This window comes from Vollenhovia emeryi, unplaced genomic scaffold, assembly GCF_000949405.1.
Source record: "Vollenhovia emeryi isolate VEMERY1.0 unplaced genomic scaffold, V.emery_V1.0 DF939139.1, whole genome shotgun sequence".
Classification (NCBI taxonomy): Eukaryota; Metazoa; Arthropoda; class Insecta; order Hymenoptera; family Formicidae; genus Vollenhovia; species Vollenhovia emeryi.
The window spans coordinates 1,197,707-1,224,093 of NW_011967227.1; the positions used below are offsets into that span (position 1 = coordinate 1,197,707).

Sequence of the window (26,387 nt, forward strand, 5' to 3'; positions counted from 1 at the left end):
AGAGAGAGAGAGAGAGAGAGAGAGAGAGAGAGAGAGAGAGAGAGAGAGAGAATTCGAAAACGCGCGCGGAAAATTCGGAGAATTAGCAATTAGCTACAGACGATACGTTAGTGAGCTTGATACTTTTGAGTTTATTCACAAATACAGTTTTATACCGACAAATATTATACGAGTTTTCCCGATCAATGTACGAATTTTCTTTCCTTTGAAGCGTAATATAGAACCCAAATTAGTGTTAAAAGATTAAACCTGTAATTTTAAGAGCCGGCGCGATTTTAGCACGCAACCTAAAACTGGGAGCCGCGTGCAATTTAAGAATACCTGTACCTGGTTACCGCAAGATTTTGGATTATTAAGGCGAATGAAATAAGTAATTCGGAAACAGCTTATTGTGTTAGATGACGTAAAATTACGTGAGCGGCAACTAACTATAGACCTCAAAACTATGTAAAATTGCATCAGCGGCTACGAAGTTAATATGGATATAATTTCAAATCATATTAGATTCATATTCACAATTTCATAGAAGCTTGAAATCGATTACTCGATTATTTAATGAAAATTTGATTGCAAATTAATTATCAAGGTAATTAACATTAAAGTTTAAATACGCCTGGCGTAGCTTTCAGGGTAGAACTGAATAATTAACTTGCGGTATTTTTCTGTTAATTTAAAATATTTGAAATAGAAAGACGTGTAAGACGGTAGATATAATTCAATTAGAATGTAATAGTAAATTGAAATTTTGCTTCCCCATTAATTTTAATAAGTATTTTATACGTTTTTGTCGTATTGGGACGTTTATCTATTAAAATAAACGTAGAAATATGTTCAATTTTACGTAATGCTTGGTCATTATTGAGCTTTTTTATTTTACAACTTGCATTTCGCCACCCCCGTGATGCATACAGCGCGTGCCTAGGACATGTGTTTGACAACAGCTGAATTCGGTCGTTCGTCTCTTTCGAAAAATATGAAATTTAGCTCCCGGGGTGAACACCGTCGGATATGCAACGATATATGCCGGCAGTGGCACACGCGACATTTAAACAAAGTTCGTATTTATTTTATAAGATAGCGCTTGTTCGCGTAAACGCTCCTGTTCTCCGTGTTGCGACACGCGCTCGTGCACGCGGCAGTTTTGCGTGGCGGATCGCGAATGAAAGATTCTATTCCCGCCCGGCATATCGTCGTACCGATAGAGATACGCGTATCGCGTATCGACATCGCGAAAATATTTCCGAAACGCCGAAAACGGGATGTCCATCTGACGCGGTGCGCGCGCGCGAGAACGGTCGCTCCGAAAACATTTTCGACCATTTCGAACTCGTTTGTCAGCACTTCGCCCTCGACGAACCCGCGGCACTCGATGGATGTATCGATCATCCGAAATGCAAACTTCCGACGCAGAAATATAATTCACACGCTGTAGGTACTCGTCTCACACGCCGAAACATGATATTTCACAAAATGCAACGTAAAAATCGCCAACGTCGCTTATTGTTTTCGTGCGCGTATGCACTAATAATAAACGCTCGCGTTCTCGCGCCACGGCGTGTCGTGTCGCGTGCCAAATACAAATATTTCCGGCGAACAAAAGTAATTACCGGCCGATAAACTCTCGCGTGGCAAATTTGTTATGCAAACGCGTGTTTATCGCGTAACTGCAACGAATGCCGTCATCTGTTATTTTCACTGCAGAATTGCGTACGTTCCTACGCGCATGTCGTTTACAGTTCCCGTCTCAAACGTGGCACCGATACAACTCTACAGGTATACGAGTACGTATATCGGTACAACGAGGAGCTAACTGACGGATACGTACTGTTTTAAGCAATTTTTTAAAGGGAATCAGATTATGTCTCCAAATCTCTTTTGCTAAGTATTGCAGTAAAGTTAATAAACTGCGTACATGTAAATTGTACACCCTCAGAAATGATTTCTGTTACTGAGACAAAAATATTCTTGACGCATTTATATTTCTCACAACCTCATTTATAGTATAGAAATAAGACAATATCAAAATAAATCAATAATTCTTGTTCTCCTCTATCGAATTAAAAAAGATTGACTTACCATGTACAAGAGTAACTGATAAATTGTTGCATTGCAATTGTCAACCGATAATTTTAAATAAAGAAGAGCAATACCTTTGCATAGCACTCGTTACTTAATACGCCAATAATAATTTGGTTGTGCTCAGCTCCTTACGGTGGCTTCAAACTATGAGAGTGACTGACCTGAAACAAAGAGAAGCTTAGGTCAGAAATGTTCTAACGTACACGAAGAAGCGAATACGAAATCTGAAAGATCGCTATGTACGGTGTATATACGCGATGGAAAAATATAGTGTACAAGATGAATGCCAATTTTCTACTATAACTGTACTGTCTCCAACGAATTTTGCCGCGCCTACTTGATTGCCAACGGGGGAAATGCGATATTCGAACGTGGCATTTATCAGGCTTTAAACTGGAAACTTGCGTGGCCTTACAACTTTGGCAGTATTGTGCGGCCTCTGCTTTCTAGATTGGATAGGCTACCGGATACGCATTAGCGAAATTGGGCAAGCAGGCGACCAACTACATACATGTGCGTTTGCGTGTATTAAAATTGCAAGTTCATTCTACGACTTTCGTTACACTTGGCGAAACTTTTCGCTGCAACTCTACTATTACCTTTACTTGTTGCAACACTCTTTGAAAGGGAAGTCCTGTAACAACTTAATTATTAGAGATCGATCGGAACTGTCTGCATCGCATAGTTTTTAAAAATGAAGTGCCAGTAGCCAGATTAAAAATTTATTTATAGACAGTTAACGAACGGATCTATTAAATTTTATCGAAAATTGTACTCGCCTAGAACTATCGGATTCTCTATTTGGAGTAACTTTTTTCGCAACTTGAGATGCCACGAGAAGTCAGCTCATATTTTCAAATGTCACTTTTTAAATCCAAATCAATGAAATTATAACCTAGGAACTGTAGAACTGTTGGAAGTGCAAGCGGAACTATTAATAAAACTTTCGACTTTTGAAAATAAGATGTCAACTTCACAGAATATAATGATAAATATTTTTATCAAGCATATAATTTTTGTTTATAAATTTATTTTCAACATACACGATCTATTCTTATCGTGTTTATATTAGTCAAACATTATTCAAAAGATGACGTGATAATATATTACAAGCCCGACTTAAATTGTTGAATTTATGCTCTGCCTACAGAGAGAATTTCTGCATGTCTTAACTAGGTATGTGTTAAAAATATGTAAAAAGCTCTTCTAACACGCTACGTCACAGCATATTTGTTGGCACACAGCGAGAGAACGCGTTATATTACTTACATCTACAAAGTTTCGCAAGTAACGCGCGACATACTCGATGTAATAAATTACGACGGCCCGGTTATAATTATTATAATGGAGCAGCAGGTGTTACGCCGCTAGTAATTCCCGCGATACGTTTTAAGCAAATGAGCCTCAGGTTCAATTTGTCGACTCGGCGGTCTACAATCGGTCATTAAGGATGTGAACGTCAACACAAGTGCGTTGCTATTACAGAATATGAAAAGTATATTCCGGGTCGCTGAAAATTCGTCGCTTTTTTCAAAGTTTATTTTACCATTTGCTCTTTTCTTCCGGTAAATGCAATAAATAATTTTTACAATTAGCAACAACTTCCATATTCAAAGAAGTTAAAAGAACTGTTATTTTATTAATAGTTTCTTATACATATTCAATTTAAAATTGATAAATAATTACCTTTATAAAATTTAATTATATTTTTAAATTACAATTTAGTTTAACAGACATTTTATTTAGAACTTAAATGTCAGATTAAAGTTTTTAAAATAAACAATTATTTTAATTTACACATGTATTACATGTATAGAAGCTATTTTTGTTTTATTTGTATTTTATCCTGAGTATATTTTTTCAATAAAATATAAATCAATCTATTCACTTTGTGCTACCTGCTCTTATGTTGCTTGGATCAAAGAGCCAATTAAAATTGTACCACACAAAGAGAATCGACGCTGATTAATACGTTACATTAAACAATAGGCAAATCTGTTTTTTAACCACAATGTCGAGGTTGAGACACTTGTAAAGTCGCGTTCGCAATAATTAGGGGTGGCTAACATTACGCACGGTGTGGGCTCGTTTCAGCCCGCGCAGCGGCGGGGATAAATTTGGGGTGCGGAACGTAACAAGCGTGGCTAACGAGGTACGGCAGATTTTATGGCCAGATGGAGATGATGCAATATCCGCGATTGATGCTATACGCGGGGAGTATTTCAAGCAGGGTCTCTCTTTGGCTGGAGATGGATTTGTGATGTTCTCATATTATCACGCCACGTGTAATCGGCAGACAGACCCGTAGCATATACCTATAGCACATGTACAAGACACTCAAGGCAAAATTAGAGTGATTGTTACGATAAAAATTTATCAACTTAGTAACAATTATTGTTTATTTGATCCGTGTAGGTACTTTTTATTTTAATAGGACTTTCTAAACAAGCCATTACGTGTTGTCTAGCTTTCTGTAATTCAGAGCTAAATATTTTGATAAATGCAGCATAAATTAGAAATTCAAGAAGCGAAAGTTCATTTATTTATCTGAGCAATAAGTATTTACCGTTTAATTGCAAAAGGAAAAGAAAAATTTCGATAATCTTTTCAAAGTTGAAAAGCTTAAAGTTAAAAGTACTCGATACTTTATAACATTTTTAAGAAAGATAAATTCCTAAAATCATTGTACTATGATGAAATAATGTGTGCCTTAAATATGTAACTGCAAACGGAATTACATAAGTTATGCAATAAAAATCAAAGTTTTAAACTAACATGCGCGTATCAGTGAAAATATATACTGCACATTTATAAATATAGATCGATTAAAACGTTCAAGCAATGACTACATTTTAAAATTTACCGTACGTTTTATGACAAGTTAATATAATTAACTTTATATCTTTCGAATTTAATTTTCAGTTTTTCACGTTGTGATAAATTCACAATAGTCGCGAGGAAATTCCGTCGGTGAAAAGCGTAAAGGCGAGACACGGATTCGATAGTTGGATTCGATAGCTCGCTTTTTTTCATGGATGCGACCTCGTAAAACACACACATACCATACACACTGACTTTTATTGTCTGGAGGAAGCACACACCAATATAAAAGCACGAAAGCACGAGTCTTCCCTTTCGTAAGTCGGAAAATGTTACGATTACGAAGCGTAGAAAACAAGTCAGATTCCACGTCGAACGATGACAGACGATTTGAAACAGTTTATCGTGGGATGAGCAGCCAGAATGACTGCTCGCGAGGCAAATTACTTTTAAATCTATGTCGAGAGTGTGTCATAAAAAGCGACTGTTTCTCCCGTTTTATCTCCTACGTACACGAATATGGCTGTTTGGCTGGCAAGTTTGCGTAAAGCGTTGAAACAAATTGAATTATGTTATATTTAAACAATTTTTATGTTAAGATACCGTAAAATATTGGAAATTGATTAAACTATAAACCGATTTATAATAAAATTAATAAAATTCACTTTAAATCTTTATAAATAATTTGAAAAGTCGAATCTCTTTTCACTAGAGAATTTAAAACTTTTACATTCTTTTTTTTAATAAAACAATATTGTTAGAAAAAACTTGGTAGAAGCATCATGCACATTTTAAATATTTGCATTCTTAATTTTCTTAAAGAATAATTAGACGCGTGTAACACACAATGCGTTATAACGCACATAATTATTATAAATTCATAATTTTACTGTTTACACAAATTACAATGTCACATATTTTTTAGTGGTTTATTCCCGACAACGTGTTATTTTAAAACAGCTTTTATCTGCGTTCTAAATGTTAGAATTCGGTTTTCATAAAAATTATTTAAATAAAATTTGAAAAGTTTTTAACAGGTATTTGTATTCCATTAATATACAAAAAATGTAACAAATGGTACCTGCACCGAAAGAGATTTTTGCTTTTGTATGAAATTTTAGATGATACAAAGCAACTACTTTTTATTTTAAAAAAGTAACTCCTTTGTATATTTTAGTTAAACATAATTAAAAAAATTTTTTATTTGCCCAAAATCTTATTAGGTAGCCCAGTTAAATTTTAAGTTAGACGAATAAATTATTTCTGCTATACAATGTAAATATATTCTGCTCGGTTAAGAAATTGTAAACATATATCCGAAACATCGAAATAAGTTGAACACGGGCTCATGAATGACGAGTGCGATTTGCTTTGTGGGGCATTTTCCCAAAAATGTATATTGAGAGCGGAGGCTGATTAACCGCCGAATAATTAATCATTCTATTTCACTGTCGCAGAATTTCACAAATTCATCGGTCTCATCGTCCTACTGTTCATTATTCCCACAGAGAGGACGAGCATTTATTAAAGCGAATAAAGTACGCAACGCAACATATGACATATAGCCGAAAGTGTATTGATTTTGTAAATAAGTATGAATAAATAAGTATGTGAATAAATGAATATATTATAAGTGAGACAGAGGCATATTAAATATATAAAAATGACTGGAGAAAATTCTACGTTCGTTGCTGTCGATTTTTCGCGCACATAGAAACAAAATTAATATATAATATGTCTCATACATAGTTTCATTAAGAAATGAAATTCTGAAAACCACAGAAAGTTTCAGAAAAATTTAAGAGAAATCAAATATAATAAAAAGATAATTATTTCAAACACTTTCATGATTAGTCATAATTTAGGCATCATCAAATTTGCTTAAAAATTTTCGAACAACTCCTTCGTTTTTTTACCACTTCCAGAAAATTATTTAAAAAAATGCAAATCGTTCTCTGTTAAATGAATACCTGGGAGAAATAAGAGTCTATCTTAATATATAAAAAACGACGACGAAAAAGACTGGTTCCAACGAGATGTAACGAAAGCCTGTCATTCGACAGCAAAAATGAACTGTCACCTCGCAATTCTCCCGAAATCTACAGTTATCTGCCGGCTCGCCATTGTTGCAGCGTCATGCGTGGCCGGCGTCGATCTGCGTGAGCATTAAAGTCGCGCGAAATGCCGCCCGCTCTGTCACGTCGATTCGACGAGGGTCGGCCTGCTCGGGAGCGATATGTCCATCATCGTCGTCGGGCGTGAGTCCAACGAATCGGTGGAACTTATACGCGCCGTGCGTGAGGGTGGCTGAACCGTGCGGGGTGTCGAAAGACAGGGGATGAGGAGACGCAGTAGGAAAGGGAGGAGGATGGGTCGTTTCGTCGACGTTAATTACCGGATCGTGCCTTTCACGAGGCAAACTCGTCCGTTCTTTTCGCCATGGCCATTAATTCCTTCCCACCCCCTGCTCCTCGCCCCTTTCCTTTCGCTTCACCTATCCATCTGTCTATCTGTCCTCGTAGACTTCGCTCGAAAGAACTAGAGGTCTATAGTGGAGACGAAGAATAAAACGAAGGGTACTTATCAGATGTGCGGAAACAAAGGTCGTAGGAACCACGGCTGGATTCCGCGACTAGACACTTTCAAAGGTGCAGAGATGCTGGTCTCGCCCATCCTTGCAATCGCTACTGCAGCGTCAAACTTCAACTCTCGGACCCATTTCATTACGTTCCTCTTTGTTCCATGTATTCCCCTCGTCACGCCACTTTTGTTGCGCGACGAAATAAGGACGCGTGATACCATGGCAAAGGAAACGCTCGTATGTGTTTCGCAAAATGTCTTTCCCTTACATTCACTCTTGTACCTACCAATTTTATATTATTATTTAATGTATCTATTCCGTAAGTTATTAACTTCATACACGAAATGTTGTCTGCAAATTTCATTTCAAGACTAACGATTTGACAATTTTAATTGTAAAAGTTCGCATAGTAAAATTACTAAAATCGTAAAATCTTTTAGATATTCATCTCATTAAAGTGTATAAACAGATTGAAATTTAACATCAGATTTCTAAAGAGGTTTAAAATTAAGGTTTGTTGAATTATATATGTAAATGTGTGTAAACCCTTCGTCATTCATTGCCTTAATATAGATATAGAATGATTGGAAACTGTCGTATTAACAAGGTAAGTACAAATAATGCGAAAAGTAGATTCGAAAAAACGGACGAACGTGGATTAACGCTTATCAATCTTTCCAATTCCTGCGGAACGCTTTCAGGCCACAGTCTCTCCGATATCGCCGGCTTCTGCCGCGCACGGTGGATTCGAAACGAATCGTGGTCGGCTCGCTGTATAAACGAATGATTCCCAACCAACTGCCATATCAACGCGAGAGGGCTGGCGCGCAAAAAAAAAGATCGATTAGGAGCGTTTCAGCCGAGCGGAAAATGAGGCTGCATGCATAACGACGAAGAGAGGGACGCAGAAATGAGGGGATTGGACACTCGGAGAGTGGCTTTTAACGCGGATATTCGAAAATAATGGAAGGAATGCACGTCGCGTCCACGACGATAGAAAAACAAGGTAAGTACGGCTGACAAACCGTCGTTCATACGCGCCATGCAACGCTCTACCGTGGAAGCTGTGTGTGTGTGTTCGCTCGGTTTTCTTTTTTTCCCCACAAATGCATATCCGTATGTGTACTCGGACGCACGTGTGTAGTCACACGTGCAGAGAGGGTGCGCAAACCTCATGGTCTCAGTATGTGTATCTAACCGGCTCCGTCCCGTTGTGGGGGTGGCTCGCGATCAATCATATTTTTTAGAAGACAATGACCGAGTTAAGTAAGTACATACAGCGGCGCTGTCGGCAAAAGAAAAGCAGAACGACGTCGCATCCAATCTGCCGGCGGTGTACTTTCCATAGCGGAAGAAATTCAACGCTCGTCTCGCGCGATGAAGGATCGATGTCCTCCGAGCAGCGAGCGTCGACCGCTTCTCCATCTTTTCCCTCGAACAAGTCACTATGAAATTTTAATACATTGTATACGTTATTTCCATCTTTCAACTTCGATCAACTTTATTTAGTCAATAAAGATTATTAAGCGTCACTTTCTTGTGTTAATAAATAAATCTATTTTAATAAAATGGCTTTATATATTCCCTCTCGTCTCTAAATGGCTCCTAGTCCACTTAGGTACATCCGCGATCCTGTACACGCAGCGGTAATTTAAAAATGACATTCTTTTTCCTTTAACTAATATATTGTACAAAAATATAACGGTCTGAAATTGTAAAGAAATAATTTGAAATTCACGCAGAGCTAACGCGTCACCAATCCTACACCGTTTTTAGGTGCACCCTTTATGCTCGGTCCGCGCGTGAGACCACCTTCGAATGACTATTGATTCGCCAAAGGGGCCTCGTCCCTTGCTATTCATAGTCTTCAATGTCACGTGTCTCTTCAATCCAGAGTTGGTCGTGTACCGCCGCCTTCGGCCTGACGCGTCCACATACGAACGGGACGAAAGGGGACGCACTGGTAACCAGTTGGTCTAATCTACATGCGGCACGTTTCGGCGTTTCAATTTGCTTTTGCACGGCGGATTACTTCCTGACGGGACCACCTTTTGATTTTGACGAACCGATCGTGCCTGAAACGCGCGTGCACTGCGCGTCGGGGAACGTCGCTCCGACGTCGCCCCGGCGACCTGAACGAATTCATTATATGCCAACGGAATCGGCGCCTAGAGAGAATTTACGTTGATTAAGATTTAAATCGTGTAACTGAATGCAATTGAAAAAGTTGCCGTCAAATTATATCATGCGAGTGGCGAAGTAATAAAAGTGATAATTACGTTAGTAGCTCATCTGTGAGTTTGCAGCGTGCTTTGTAGAAAAATTAAGTTTCGCTAACAATAAGTAAACTAACTTATCTTTTATTGAATGTTAAATTAAAGTTGAGTAGAACAAGATTAAATCTACATACGCGATAAAAGGAAACGGTATTGACGAATCGTGAAAAATTTAATGGATAATGAATGGAAAAATCAGAGATAATTAACAGTCAAACGACGAAAAAATTTATCATTACAAAAACAATTATCAATGTATACATTGGCACACTGCAAAAAATATTTTCGCTACCGTAGCTAATCATGATTTGCTAGGAATATTTTGCTGTCACAATTATATATTTCTAAACCACAGCAAACGGTTTGTGTAGGCATAGTAGCAAAATAATAACTATCGCAGCTATTAGCTGTCTATATTTTACAACTGAAATTTAGTTGCCACGTGCAGTTTTTAAAATTAAAATTTAAAATTGAGCACCTTTACTGACAACATGCTACAATTGCATGTGTACAGTAACGTAAGTACTTGCTTGCTTACGTTAGCTTCACTTATAAATTAACTCGTGAGTTTTTCGACTCGTTTATTTAAAAAACTGCCCAATGTCCGAAACACATCCGTTTGAAAGGCGGGTACTTGCTTTTGGGAGAGAAATTAAATTGTCCATACAACGCGCGTATCATATATCGTATCTTCTGGCTGCGAGACACGGGGGTGAGGCGGGGGCTGAAAAGCGTGCACTCGTGAGTGCAAGCGGATCGTCTTGTCCGTTGCCCGACAAACGTTCCGGGATCGTTTTCACCCTGGGGTGCCGGTAAATCTCCTCGCCGTAAACACACCGGCGAGCTTCGAGCGTGCACCGCTCGCATAAATTGGGGACGTCGCCCAGCAGATCAGCCGCGGCGATAACCTCTCGACAGGCTGTCCTACGTCCACGAGACTATTTGCATATATTTGCGAAAAATTACGCGCCGAACCCACGTGCCCCGCGCTTTTTACGTCCACGCCAAAATTTCCCAACACGAAAACGCGAGTTAGAGAAAATGCCGATATATTCTGGACTTTTATCAGATCGAACATTTATTCGGCAATTCTCTTGTTTCAAAGAGATAATCCTGATAGCAAGTGGTCTCTATAGATGTTTGAATTGATAATTTCAACTAATGCGAAAATAGTCTAACATTTTATACAACACGAAGAAAAGACAACATATTATTAATATCACGATTTTTTTCTACACTTTTCTAAGCACTTGGTAAATTTGTAGTATCTATTCTTACTGCTTTCTTGCTAGATAATTTAATTTTTATAAATTTACACACCATAAATTCTTATCATTTAAATATTACTCAATTATTATTAATATTCAGAAACGCGAATGAGAGACTGTACGCTTTATTCATTACTGCACAAGTTTTATAAGTAATTTAGCGAATGAAGAATAAATTTTATAAATAAGTTATAAAAACATATAGAGTAATAAAGTGAATCACAGATTAATTTGCAAGTCTTACGATGTGACGTTGGCAAAAACGTTATATCTGAAAGTCTCAACGTTCTCTTTTCCGCGGCGGAAGTTACGCGTAAAACGGCTTATCGATCACGATACGATTTCCTGCTTTCCGACGTAGACATCCGGATCCGTAGTTTTCTTCGTCTTCCGGCAATACAACTAACGCGCTTCGTAACTTGCGAACTTTCGCTTTTTGCGACGATAATGCGTTGCATTAAGAATTTTAGTTCTCTCATATCATCTTATATTTCTTATCGTACCTTACGAATTTCTTGTAACATGTCCAAACATCTGTGTCATTTCGCGCGCGGTTACGTGTGTACACAGATGATAAAAATATTACAGATAAAGCAATTGAATTAATATCAATTAAAACCAATATTTTAAATTTGAATAAATCTTGCAAATGACAAAAAATCCGACCAAGGAAGTAGCATTAAACCGAAATTAATAATAGCGAAAAACAAATCGCGTGAGATAATATCCGCGGGGTCTTTCAAGTGTCGGCGGGAACGGTGTGACATTCAATAGCAAATTCAACCGACAGAATCTCCCGCGAGCAGCGGCGGATATGCAGTCGCCTCTTCGTGGTCGCGGAAGGAACCAATCAAGCGAGCGGAGATAAGTCTTCCGATAATGGAGCCGAACGAACGAGGGCTCTGTCGCGTACCGGTATTACGGAAGCCTCGGTGACGTTCTACCGTATCAGGATCAGTGCGTCCAACGAGACAAAGGGAAAACCAGTAAAACCTAAAGATAACAAACGCAACGTGGTTTGTCGCGTGCGCACCAGCTTCTAATGGAGCGAGCTTATTCTTTTTCGCAAGAGAGATGTCTGGAGAAACATTTTTCTTTAACGCTCAATGACGGCCGGGGACTTCCCACTTATCCGTTCATTCGTAACGAACAAGTGTATTGTCGCAGCGATTACCATGGGATACAATTATTGGCACGGTACCGCAAATTCAATGTAAGCGAAATGAATGAAGCGCGCGCGCGCGCGCGCTGGAGAAAGCACGATTGTTCACTTGTTGATCGAATAATAGGTTTGATATATATTTTCCGTATCGAAGATAATTCGAAGCTCTGTCAAAGAGTATGGTCGCGAAATATTAATAATAAACTAGTCTTCGCTCGCGGTACATCGGCAATTAAGATTAATCGAGAGAAATCAACGCAAATTGATGAATCCGATGAGTAGAAGCCGATAATTATGAATTTTATTTCAATCCAACGACTCCATTGCGTTGATCGATTTTAATGGGTTCTTCCATTGGACACCTCATCGTTACAATTTCTATCGTCGCACTCACCCAATTATTACGAATGGACGACAATTAACTGTCCGGCGAAGTTACTGGCGGTGCTTAATGAAGAATTAAATTTTCTTATCGCGTGTCCCTCTTTCCAGAGCGTCGCGATTCCGAGCCCGCCGAGCCTTAATCACGGCCGACGGAATTTCGCGAGGAAAGTTTAACCCCGAGGTTTGATGTGTCTCGTTAGCGGGCGAGGTGCTCGGATCGACGGGAAGAAGAAGTAGACAGAAGGAAGGAAAGTTCGAAGATGGAGGAGTCAAGCCGCGCAGCATCGGAATAATAAAGAGTCTCTTGCGCCGCGATACACTTGCGAGAGATCCCCATCGCTTAGCCGTCGAGGTCGTTCATTTGACAGAGCTATTGTGCGAAGAATCATGCTTTCGCAGACGCAATTCTGACAGATAATCTTGTTTGAGTCGTTCTATTCTCGAGTGTAGCGCATTTACGGCTCGCATTCACAACAGACTCATTTGACATCGAACTTACGACTGCAACGATCTCGACAATTGCACGCTGCAGAATTACATCGAAATATTCTGATACTCTTTCTCCCGCAAGCATTTTAACTTAAACTCCGTTTCGTTCGTCCACTTGAGGTGCAACCACAGCTACGGCAAAGAAGAGTAAAATTGATATCTACGGCGTTCATCGTCGGTATAGAGCATTCTCTATCTCGTTGTTGCTTTTACCGAGAAACTTCTATATTTCGAAATATTTTGAGAATGGAACGGGTTAAAATGGTCTTTAAATGACTTTATGGGTTGAGATAATAAACGAGAGAACTATCAGAGAAAGTTTAATGCAATTATGAACGAAGCACGGTAGATCTATCGCGAAAAGTTCATAGATACCCATCCGGCGCGCGCAGAATTCAAGCTAATTAATTTTTATTAAACGGCGCGGCGCGGCGCGGTGGTCGAAAGTTTTTTAAGTACTTCTCAACGGAGACAGTTCTTCTTAGAGACAGTCCTTTCCCTCGCGAAAGACAGGATGTTGCGGAAAGTTTCCCCAAGAATAGCAGTTATGAAATCTTTATTGCGTACTTGTTCGTAATTTAATATACCTTTAATGTACTTGACATTTCATAAAACAAGACAACTCTCTGTCGGAAAAGTGAAACGACGACGTCCAACAGTAAGGACGCTTAATACGAGGATAACCTTAATGGTCGCCGACGATGGCGGTTAATATCGATATTTGTCAGCTGTCCTGACGAAATTACGTCGCCAGGCGTGAGTCTGAGACGAGGAAAGATTAATAAAGAAGTTCGCACGGGCAGCACTTTGCTATAGGATACTGCCATCCCTTATCTCGTGACTTTCCATTATCATCATCGATCGATACGTAATTATTGATTCTCGTAACCTGAATACATCTGGATCGCGTTATACGTTCCCGTGACAGCGCATTTATAAAGACCGTGCTCTAATTTCGCGATCGAATTTCATTTGTAGCTCACAGTAATCCTTGGAGGATATAAGTGAAATTAGATGGAGCTGATTTAAGTAAGACACCTGATACCGTTTAAGGTGAAACGGAATGACACCCGTGGCTCGTTCGCGACATTAAATTTCCCCTACGATCAATACTCTCGGTTCTTTCACCCTGAGCTTCGGAAAATCGGATGGGAGATGTACAAATTGAATTCGCGTCGCAAACAAACGGTATCGTCAACCAAGTATCCCGCTAGGTAATTCTTCGTTCTGAAATATCGCGAACCACTAGTTGACTCGTATCGATACTTATCATTCCTCTCACGTGCCCGCGAGACAAGACAAATTCCCAGATCTTCAAACGTGTCGCTCCAGACCTCGTACTCGTTCACGTCGACCATTAGAGAAAACTGAATCCACGCTTGTTACTCAAGATATTGAGTTTCACGATACAGCCGTTATCCCAACTCTTACAATTCTGGTTGCCAGACAGGTCGAACGCCCGCGCTCGCTCACGGTACTTTGGCTTCGTTAAAGGCTAATGCGCCGACAATACCGAGTCCTCTTCCCAATTCTCTAATTTCTACACGGAGTCCGTACCAGGAATAACACGTAAAATGAGGGACATATTTAGCCTGTGTTACCACATGCTATATTTGCCTCATTTTATCGCGCGATAGGATACTACAAATACCTAGAGCTGTCCGGCAAGAAAGTTTCTCTTTATCGTTATCTCATTCTTCAACTTTTGCCTATAAAAAGTCCTTACATATAGAATGATTTGGATAATTGCGAATAATTGTTAAATCTGTTCAAATACACTTTCACAGAAACTTTTATCAGAAAGTTCGTAGGATGATTAATTTTCCGATAATTTCGCGAAAAGTGAAATCGTATTATTTCTGCAACGCGATCGATCCAGTTGCATAAAATTTCAAACTCCTTATTTTTCCGTGTATAGACACTCGCACAAATACACGTACATATGCTATGTACATATATGTATACGTAAAGAGAGAGATTCATTATTTTCTGATTCGTTCAATACGAGCGCGATAATTCGATCGTGTCGACGTTTTAAGGGACTGCAACACGAGTTGCCTCCGGCGAGGAACGCGAGGACGTAGCCGGATTTGCTCTCGGGAAGAAACTTTCAACTCGTGAAATCCCGGAGCGGTTATGAGGAGCGTCTTATCTGCCGACGAAACTACCGTCACCCGGTTAGGAAAAGTTATACCGAAAGTTCTCGCTCTTAGCCTAAAAAGACGTCGTACCCTAGAGAAAAAGCAACTGAAGAGTTTCGGTCGGCGGAGGTTACGAGCGGAATAACGAAGGACGGAACAATTCTTTCGCGAAGCGCCATTCTAACCGGAACTACGACGACGCATGCTATTTTGTAAAAGTGGAAATTTCACACGGCTCGCAATCTGTACGAATAATTCGCGCGAGGACGCAGCTTGTGCCAACGTGTTCAACTTGAGAGATCATTTTCCAATTAAATTAAATACGAGTAACGCTACTTCCCGTATCATTCGAGATAGAAGAATCTGGCATTACTTTTTTTCGCGGCGATTTATCGACACAAATCTCATCACCAAATGTAATCCAATTTCGGATGCATCGCGTACTCTACCTCCTCTCTTTGATATTACACAATTACAACGCGCAAGCAAGTATAAATTAATTATATACGCTAAATAGTAAGCGTGGCTTAGAGGGACCATAAACAAGCTTTAAAACAATTAACCGCGCGTTATCTTACGTAGAAGGAAGCAGAGGATACGAGCGGTGATGGCAATAAACTAAAAAAGTAGACAGACGTTTAAAAAGGAACAAATTAAATGAGAGAGAGAGAGAGAAAGCTTGCACATTTGTCTCGTGGAAAATTCACATCGCATATTCTTCATCTATTTACAAAGTTTATTTATTTCTCACATTTACCAATGTGCTTTTATGTAATGTTTTCTTTCGGGAAACTTACAAGATTTTCCACGTACACCATAGGATTAGTAACAAGTCGCTATAATCAACTGACAAGATCATGTAGCCCAACTCTCCCATGTTATTACCTCGCTCGACGAGGCGTTAGAGTTAGTCTGCTGAATTCAGTTGGTCAGAGCGTTAAATCAGAGGCTAAGACTTCTCTGAACATCTGCCTTAGTATGATAACCAACACGTCAGCCAATTTGGATTTTGCCTCACCGCTCTTTAACATGGTAAGCAAAACTCCTCTAATGTCTATACCATTTACTTTCTTAGTTCTAAACTCATATACCTATGTATACACACACATATGTATATATGCATGCATAATTACGTTATTGTAGTCTTCTCTCACATTTTATATAAATGTAATACAAATCCTTTTATTAATAATTTATCCTTCATAGCAAATATCCATGATAATTTGCATTTAGATATAATTATGTATAAATTGATAATGTAAATATATATGCAAAGGAATAATTGAATATAATTTAAGGTAACTCCTGCATAATCCGATCAAAAGTAGAAAAAATTGAAATTTGAGAGAAATTTGTAGTAGTAAGTTTTATCTGTCATTACGCGAAATTTCAGTGCCGGTCGCCGATGAAATAAAAGAAAGAAAAAATGTTAAAGTTTTATTTTTTAACATCACAGTAAACACCAAGTACGTAACAGGTTACATAACATCGATATTATAATTTCCTACTCAACAAGATACATGTAATATAACGCCCATGTCATATTACATTTACATTGTTAAGTAGGAAATTATAATATTGATATTATGTAACTATTACCTGGTGTTTACTGGGATAGAGGTTATAGGCCGATCGCTCGCGAAAATACTTTGAGAGTTAATGTTATATTATAGAAAAAGTAGATTTTAACAAAAAACGAGATAAACATAACAAAATGAAAGAAATTAATTCTCAAAAAGATACTGATAATACTATTAATTTAAAAGCTAATCACATCAATCAAATAAATCACAACATCAAATAAATATAAGAATCTCTGTTCAAATAATCAATTTTGAATTGCTAAATTGTCTTGACGAAAATATATTTCGTGAACAACGTATTCGTACTGTGTTGTATTCGTAAAATTTGCGTACGTAGAAGATAAATTTTCTACTTAAAGTAGTATTAAAAATTTAAGCGTCCGCACTACCCACGCCATCCTTTAACACAGAGGAGCCGTACGAAACGACGGGATGTCAAACTCCGAACAAATGAAAAGTATAAAATAATAAAAGAAAACGCAGCGAAGAAGCTCGCGGTAGTCGCGCAAAGTGTTTTGCCAGTTATGGAGGTCGAAGTTCGTTACCGGACGCGTCACGGAAATGGCGAAACCTTGTCAGTCAGCCCTCGCAGAAACACTTCGCGAGAGCGAGAAACAGAAAGGGAAAGATAGAGAGGGAGGGCGGGGGAGAGGAAAAGGTATAGCGGAGACAGGGGAGGAGAAATTGCACCAATATAAACCCCAAGTCGTCCGCATCTCCGCCCGTCCGAGCGAATTAATTTAAGTCTAGCGGGGCTCTAGCAATTTCCGCAATTTTTCTAGCTCGCCTCAATTTGGCCTGCAACCGATTTGTAGAGCTTCGACATCATCCGCATATTTTTTCTCGCGTTTCTTCTCCACTACGACTGTTAAATTACGCGTACGACGTACGGAACATCCCTGATTGCGTGCTCTTCTCGGGATATTTAACATACTACTGTAACCAGTTGAAAAAAATATGTAGACTCAATAGTAGCAGACTTGATAAATCGCAAATAATCAAAATCGCAATAACTTAATTATTTTATAGTTTCACACAGTAGCGAAACTTTTTCGACACGTCACTTATAACAAATAAAGATATTTGTAATGTCCTTAAATTCATAATTTCAAAAACTTGAAATATAAATCATCTTAATCGAGTTACAAAAGTTAAATTAACCGCATTAAAAAATTTTTTAAACTCTTGCTATTATTTTTCTACCTATTTCCTTAATGTTGTAACATTCTGTCGTGTACCTAAGTTCAATTGGAAAATAATCGTAAATTGCGTGTTAAGAATAAATTGGATGAAAGACACTTGCAAAAGGTAATTGCATGTGAAATCGACGATAGTATTTCGCGATCGCTATCACGTGTTTTCGGAAGACTTTGCAGACATAATGTTACTTCGCGAGTAATTATTTACTTTTATGAGTTGATAAAGAAACTTTCGCGCTCTGTGAAGGCGTCGTAAATTGTTATTTAAGCAAGTTCGGTGGCGAGTTATAGCGAGCTGTCTGATCCAACGTGTCTGAAGCTATCGTGTTTCCAACTGAGCCGAACACGCGTTCCTCCGGCCGTAAGAAAGTTTTCGGGTTTCGCAAGCGGCGGATGTTGGAAACTGGATCGATTATACGAAAACTTGGATAATGCGTTTTTAGCCATCGGATGGTCGCGATTAAGGCGGTCCGCTTTTCGATCGGTAACGAGGCGAGTGAAATTTGAAACCAAATCCTCGAAGCGAGGTGGAAACCCGAGAGCTTTCCGCCTCGCCGTCTTGGCAGACGAACTTCGTTCCTACGTACGATAGAACTTTTGCAATTTCCAATTGATCGATAACGCCGGCGTCAACATTGCAAAATGCGAGAACGCGCGCGCATGAATTCCGTTTCTTCAGGTCTTTATTAAGCGTGAAGATAAGAAAATTCACCTTTATCGTACATCATTATTACCTTATTAATTGTAAGGTATAGTTAAGTTGCAAAAACTGATGAAGCTGAAGAAGCTCTGAAAACCGAGAAAAGCTATTTCTCCACCCCCTTCCTTATTACTGACAGCGATTTCCTGCGCGTCCTCTTCCGTAGGACGAAGACATCGCGAAGACATCGTTCTGGATGCTAAAGTGTAGCTTCCTTCGCTCTTCATTGGCTCCTTACGGGCAAAAAGCTTCGCAATGGCCGTTGCTGGGCCGATCGAGAAAGCAACCGGTTCGATGCAAATGCAGAAGGGAAGCACGCGGCTTTCTCTCTCGCTTCGTTCTCCAGGGGGTATTTAATTTCCGGACCGCGAGGGGCGACTGGTCGTCGCGCGCGGGAGCGTTGCGACGCCGTCACTCCCACGAACAATGCATGTCTTCGATAGACGGATAGTATCCAAGCTCCGGCGTTCTGATTTCTCTCCCGCAGCATTACGCTCAACCGCTCTAATTATAGACAGCAAATGGGTGGGTATAGATATCAATCCAGTCTCGGGGGAGTGCATTTACTTATCGATTGCTCGAGCCGGCGAAACGAGAACGTTTCAAGAAAAACCTTCTTATAAAGGGGGACGGTAAAATCGGCAAAAGAGAGATCTAGAACCGAGTAATAGCGCCGTATTAGTAAGTGTTAAAATAAACTTATGGATCATGGTGGGTCAAAGTTAATATTTTATATTCGGATATCTTAAGAATTGGAGACGGCGATGTTTTTTAATAAAGCAGACGCCGATCTTATTTTTAATTTAAGACGTTTCGGACATTAAGTACTTTTCTCACTAACGTATTTTGTATTGTAACAACTAAATTAAACGCATGCTATATACAATACTTATAATTCTATATTGAGATGTTTAAGGTACAGGTTTATAACTTCAAATGGTTTTGTCGATAATTTTACAACGCGCGGCTTTACTTTCAACTCAGTTAGTCTTTCTTTTGTGGTTTCGTTACCATTATTATATATACATATATATAGACACTGATTGGATGAAACGTTATAGTAAAACAGTAAACGAGAAAATACGCTTATTCGCAGAAAGCTGTTAAAACATGCCGGGCATGCGATTCATCGGATAAGAATTTCACAGAATGGTCTACAGTCTACAGAATGGTCGTCCTACTCGTAAATATATCCGGCCCGGCTCGTTGTCGAAAGGAGGAAATATCAAGACCTACGTAAAGTAATACTTCGTAGAATCTACGAGCGCGAAAAGCGAGAACGGCCGTTTCGTCGCAGCTACGATATCTGTGAAAACTTTCCAATTTCCCGGCAATAACACAAAGGTGGGTCGATATATCGTTTCTTTGGGATAGGTGAGAGCGGTTCTCTATAGATGAATATCCTCCCACGTGCAACCTATACCTGATACCCGTATCAGTTTTTCCTCTAACGGTTGCTTATTTAGCATTTTTAGGTTTTAACTCGGCTGAAATCCATTATTTTTACTGTCAAATAACGATAATTAAATCTTTCAATAAAATCTTTCGGAAGAGACTCGTTGCAAATTCAATTTCCGCCAAACTTCGATCTACTACTTTTTGTCATTTTAATTTTTGACATTAAATTTTGTAATTCAAGTTGCAAATTAAAAATTCTGTCAAGTTACAAAATTTACTTGAAATTATGTTATCCATTTAATTCCTTGAAGCTTAGTTAAGACACGAACACACACACGCACACACATATATTCTTAAATAATTCAATAGCGATTTCAGTCTTAATTTTTGCAGAGGAGTCGTTTCAAGTAGGTACGTATGATTTCTTCATTTGTCTGACAAGACACAGTTTACGTGTTTCTATGAGAAATTTAGGGCCTTCAGCGTTATGGGCGATACGAATGGTTTCTGGTTTCTATCTCCTTGCTCAGCGACGAACAGGCCGAGCACTTTCGACGCTTTGTGACAGGTGATAATTTATTAAACGGCGTCCGAATAATAAGCAAGTCCTCACACCGGACGGTTTCCTTCGACTCTTCAAGCTCGACGGCCTGTTCGAGAGGCCATACTGTTCCCCTCGACTCACCATCTCCCCCCCACAGCCAGATTTTTATCGCCGTCACTTCCACGTCGCGCTCTGGCAACGGCCCTTTTGTATTCCCCGACCGAGAAAAGTAATCGAGTGGACACTCGAGGGACCGTCGTCGTATCGGTCTCGATCGAGACGATCCCACGTAGGCGTGCGAAACGCGATTTAAATGCAAATTCCGTCGCTCCTTGTGCAGTCCTCGCGAAACACTTTCGAACTCTCGCCTCGTTCCTCGCTTCTTGATTACGCCAAGTTTTGATAGAGTCTTGTAAATTTCTCAATCCTCAAGTACCGCGTCTGGATTTTAATCGCGACCTTCCGACATTCTCTTAACGTCGCTGATCAGTCGTTCCAGCGACTTGGTCGGTGCCAAAACGGGGAGCGAAGAAAATGCTTGATCCACTTACCACCCCGTTTTCGATGTGACGAAATGCTTAGGGGCTTAAAAAACGACTAGCCTTCATCCAAACCGTTCACTGTATCAACTTCGACAAGTTGAAAGAAATTCATCGTTCACGATTTAAAGTAAGAAAAAACTATTTGGCGATGATCGAGAGAGAACATCAATCGACTTCTCATCTCAGAAGGAATCAATTTACAAGGTATGCGTTTTAACAACATACAATCTAATTTTTAATTCTCTCTCTAACAATATTTTTACAAATGTTTTATTACGCTGACAAATACACTGAAAACTTTTGGGCAATTTAATAATTTGCAAAATTTGAAGACTTGTAATTTGATTATCAAGTAATTGACTTTTACAAAAAATAAACCATATGCTAGAGTAAAGAGTTTACCGAAGAATCTCGTTTTACCGTCTTTTCTCTTATTTCGTATAAAGTTAATAGTTGGCGTGCATTTCGAGTATTGTTGCAGTAGAACGTAAGCTTGTTTAGTATCGGCGTCGAAGTCGCAATCTGCAGCTTCGTCGTGCTTACGAATTCACGGGCGACGAGTGGACGAGCGGATACGTACGGCGGTGAATTCTTCGGCGTAGATTTAACGCGCCGCGGGGATTTCATCTGGCGCGATCGGGAGGAAGCAGCGTCGACGACGACTTTATGTATTCCATCCACGGCGCGGGCGACGCGTCAGGACGACGAGCGTCGGTGAGATAGCGAGCGGTAGCACGCGGGTGCGCGGTGGAGAAAGAGAGATTTCAATGGCAAGCAAATAGCACGAAGCGCGCGGCCAATGGGCTTTCCCTTTGATTAAATGTAAATTGTGCGGGGAACGCGATTAGTACTCCCAGCACTTCGCCACCCGGTCTTCAATCGTCGTCCTGCGCCGTGTTTCTAGCGCTTCTATGCGGCCCGGAATGGATTTCTCGCCGCATTTTCCGAAATAAAGAAGATCAAAGTGGTCGGCCGCGATCGCAACGAAAGATCGCTTTTGCCCGGCACGTCGGATTCGTTTCATCTAAAGCTTCACGCGTAGCTGCGGGAAATCGCATAATTGAAAGGCAAACCAGTCCAAAGTAATAGTTCTTTAATAAAGAAAGTTCCGATCGCGACGTTTGTCTAATTTAATATCATTATTGACGTTTCACAGTAATTATTATTCTAGTAAAATTAAGAATTTGGCTGTCAACGCTGTCGAAATCGAATCGTATTTAATAATAGCGTGGATGTACATAATTTTATCACCACATGTCGCAATCGAATTGGAAAAGACATCCATCACGGATTGGAAAAGAGGTCCGGGTTCAAACCCTGGCTGAGATGATAGTGAATTTAAATAGGATGCGTATAAGCATCAAAAATTAAAAATTGTTTATTGATTTAAATTATACGAATTTACTCTTCCCACAAATAAGAGCCGATTTAAGACCGACAAACAATCGGCGCATAGTTTGAAAAAAGAATCGCATCGCACAGAATTATTATTAAGCTACGAAGGACCTGCTTTGATCGAAAAATGGTCTATTATAATTATACGTATTTGATTAAATTATTTAAATTGCTATTTGCTCATTCAAGAGGAGACAGAATAACTTGGCATAAAAATTGTAGCTTCTTCTCTTCCGATTACAATTTAATCTATTGATAATAAATTTATTGATTAATAATGGATCAGTTTAGTCGACCTTAACTGCTACTTGTTTAATAGGTTAAAAATAAAAAATATAACGTGCGACGTTTCGACCACGGGTTTGTTCCCTTTTAGAATTTGTGTTTGATAAGGACCGAAACCCGTGGTCGAAACGTCGCACGTTATATTTTTTATTTTTAACTTAATAAACAAGTGCCAGTTAAGGTCGACTAAACTGACCCATTGTTATTTATTACTGGCAGCCTAAAGAGATTATTATGATTGATTAATGTAGAAATTGATCAACCAAAACTCTTAACATTTTAACATTATTAAATATTTGAAATGTGTACAAAAAAACAGCGTTAAAAGTGTAAGCTTAATCGACGTGTGTATTTAATGCTATCTTCTCGCAATCTCGAGAAGGCGATCGCTCGGCTCGGCGCCTACTCGATTTGCAGCAGACAGTTATAAAGTACTCTGTGGGATATGTAAAGACTACAGCACGTGTGAAAACTGGAGAAGCGTGAAAAAAGACGAGGCGGGGGCGAGGCTCGCATACGCTTTCGGTTACCTCGGATTTTCCGTTCGTTCTCTCGCTCGTTCCATGTCGACATTTCACGTCCTGCCGCCTGGAGCGATGCGAATCTGTCCGATAAAACAGCGGACGGACCATTAGCTAATCCTCTGGAGGGTAAAACGGTGCCGCGGGTGAAGAGAGGGACCAAGCGCGATGGTGGCGAGGGGCCGGCAGGGGGACAGGACGGAAAGGGGTACGCGCGGAGGAAGTGAAACGGGCGAGAGCGAAAGGGCGTCGGGCGCCACGAGGGAGATTTCCAGGGTGCGCAATTGATTGGCGCGCCGACGACGCCGACGCTCAGCCGACGTCGACGTCGGTTGATTAGAATGAAGCAACACGGAATCCCTCTCTAACCGCCTAATGGCACGCCGCAACCTGTGTTTACTGTGATCTCGGACTTGGCTGTATGTTGCTCGCGAATCTGCCATCTGCAATGCCAATGAAACGGATCGCCGTGCCGCGATCGCATCGCGAGCGAGCGGGCCGGATAGACAATTTCGATGACAATCGCGCGAACAGCGCGCGATTTCAAGGAGTTTGCACTGCCAGCGAAGACGGAGAGTCGTTTTTGACGTTGATTGAATGCGCGCGCGAGAGAGTTCGATTGGTTATACGCGCAATCCCCCGGACCAACAGCCCGAAATCGCTCTCGTTCACGCTCCGGCCTTTTCCACGCGCAAGCGTCACGTTTGAGCTGAAAATGCTCGTTGCAACGTTAAAAATACTATGGTGTCGCATCAAAGTGGCGCGAGGTGCTGACACTTGTATCAACGTTTTACCATTTTACTGTGCGGAAGAAAAATCGTATAATGCATTTTACATATAAATATATAAATTATTTCATCTCTCTTCAAATTTTTACTTATGCACTACACCCAGAAAAAAATTTGTTTGAAACAAATTTGTTTGAATTCCGACCTTACCAGACTTTGATTTAATTTCTGAGAAATAATTTCTTTACCTTAATCAAAATTTCATTGTATTTATATCTGTTGTATTTTTCACGTTTTTACTTTTAAAATTCCATATTATTTACGACTTGATAAATAATGAATCAAGATTTCTAACCCATTAATTTGAAGTTCAATCTTCAAAATTAGATATTCTCAAGTTACGTTAACATACGACGGCATTTTAAAAATAATTGTAAAGTTTCATCTCGACAAAATGATTAATATACTTTGGGGTAGATATGATATCGCCAGCAATTCAAAACAATGATGAGTATTTTACAAAAACGACCTACACTGGCAGTGTAGGTCGTTTTTGTAAAATACTCATCATAGATTAATATACTGTAGTGTTGAATTATTTAATAATAAACGACAATATGTCAGAATGATACCTGCTCATGGTACTTTGATAAAATAGACTGTCTTGTTATCAAAGTCATTGCGTGCCATCTATTTATAACAATGGATCGTTATCAAGATAATCTATTATTTGCGCATGATGTCCCACATTTATTTTCATGAAACATGAGCACTATTGGCGTTTCATGTTTCTATTTCTGTTATTATCGGACAGATAATTCGTATGATCCATGCATAAAATTAATAAACCTATGCGCGGAATAATTCATAAACTGAATCATACATAACCTGCCTGTTCCATGTCACTCCTTTCGGAAAATTGGGAGACTTCGCTCTTCCATTGCGCACGAGTATTTAATATTACATGAGAAAGTTAAAAATGCATATAATTTACAAAAGCGTATTTGCTATTGTCGCTTATGCATACGGACAAATCGAATTACTGTTTTGGAAAAGACCAACAGCATAAATAAAAAATTCAATATTAACAGATGAAAAATTGTACGATAAATTTTATATGTGTTTCAGTCGGAGGGCTAACACAATGTAATCCACAAACCATATGTAAATATATAATATGTAAAATGCATATCTCTTCATGTTTATGTAAATTTGTAAAGATTCAGATATTTACTTTCTTTCAATAAATCAAGTAAATATAGATCATAGTTTCTCTAAAATTTCTGATATACATATTATTTTTCAAGCAAGTAAATTTCTCAAATTAAAATTTCGTAAAAATGCACAGATATGTCTCCTTTTATTAAACAGCTAATAATTTATGTTGTAAAATTAAGAGATATATCTACGTTTATACTTGCTTAACGAGAGAGAGGCGTAAAGAAGAAAGCAGAGAGAGATAGAGAGAAACGTAGGGAGACACATGCAATTGTCGATTAAGGATAACCTTGTCGGTCTAGATAAGCTGTACGATAATAATGCGAGCGTCGATGCAGCTATTGCAAAAACTGAGAGAAGACTGCACTATAAATTACAGGCAAATTGAGCTCGCTTTTCGTTGTCGAGACGCCAGTTGCCGTACTAGGTCTGGGACAAGGGTTCAAAGGGTCCCTCGGTCGACGTCGAAGACAAGAACGCAGACATTAAATGGAATTATCGAGCTCTTCATTTCCCCGCCCGCGCCATCCGACCTTCGATCATTTTCTGTCTATCTTCAGCGCTGCTTTCCCACTCTCGGGACCGGTCCAGGCAAACATCATCCGCCAGAGCTCAATCTCAATAACAATTATTTCCGTTATTAGAAATTTAATAAAGGACTTGCGCGAGGACGCAGCCGTCGTTGCTCTTTGACGACGGGATCGCCTCAATAACCGCTTTCGCTCTCCATAATGCCGCCAGCGCGAAGAAGTCGCCTCCCTTCGAAGATCGCCTAAGACGGTGGCCGGAACGAAGACGAAAGAACAAAGCAAAGATTGCGCGGCTCGCGACGCAGGTGAAACGAATTGAGAGGACTAGTCAAAAGCTAACGGGAATGTAAATGAGACGGGAGTGACGAAGAAAAGGGTAATACGGAGCGTCTTGAAAGGGTCGGATGTGCGCGGAGGGAGGAAGATAAGGGGACATTGACAAAGAAAGATAGATTCAGAAGGGCTATATTGCGTCCACCGGTAGAATCAAGAGACTGTTCGCCGGTGGGCGGAATTGGAGATCGGGAATCGGGGTTGCATGGAA

The 26,387-nt window shown here is 39.6% G+C and overlaps 1 long non-coding RNA gene across 1 annotated transcript in view; it reads right to left on the reverse strand.

The window, feature by feature from the left end:
• Positions 1-8,573: 8,573 nt before the first annotated feature.
• The window catches only part of LOC105567261, a 122,741-nt gene continuing 104,927 nt past the window's right edge, over positions 8,574-26,387 (reverse strand). Inside the window, exon 4 of the long non-coding RNA XR_001009340.1 lies at positions 8,574-8,925. This is a non-coding gene — a long non-coding RNA (uncharacterized LOC105567261). The remainder of the gene's footprint in view (positions 8,926-26,387) is intronic.